General features: G+C 67.1%; 1 protein-coding gene across 1 annotated transcript in view; it reads left to right on the top strand.

Annotated features, from left to right (window-relative positions):
• Positions 1-213, top strand: part of LOC107182949 — a 21,362-nt gene that overhangs the window by 1,358 nt on the left and 19,791 nt on the right. The gene's annotated exons all lie outside the window — the stretch shown is intronic.

Here is a 213-nt window from a genome sequence, read left to right as displayed (position 1 = left end):
CGCGGAGACGCGTGGGCCCTCAGCCACGGTCACGCGTGTGCATGGCTGGTGAGGCCCAGGGCTGGGGACGTGCCGTGCGCCCGGCACCTGCACTGCACCTCTGCCCTTCACAGAGCAGCCGGCCGCTGGTATCGATCCTTCTGACCCGTGGCTTCCTGCCTCCCGGCCTCCGGTTTCCCTATAAAATATTCAGGCCCCGGAAAGGTAACCCGG

This window comes from Myotis davidii, unplaced genomic scaffold (assembly GCF_000327345.1).
Source record: "Myotis davidii unplaced genomic scaffold, ASM32734v1 scaffold698, whole genome shotgun sequence".
In the NCBI taxonomy this organism is placed as follows: domain Eukaryota; kingdom Metazoa; phylum Chordata; class Mammalia; order Chiroptera; family Vespertilionidae; genus Myotis; species Myotis davidii.
The sequence above is the reverse complement of the archived record's forward strand: the minus strand, read 5'-3'. Positions and strand labels throughout refer to the sequence as shown.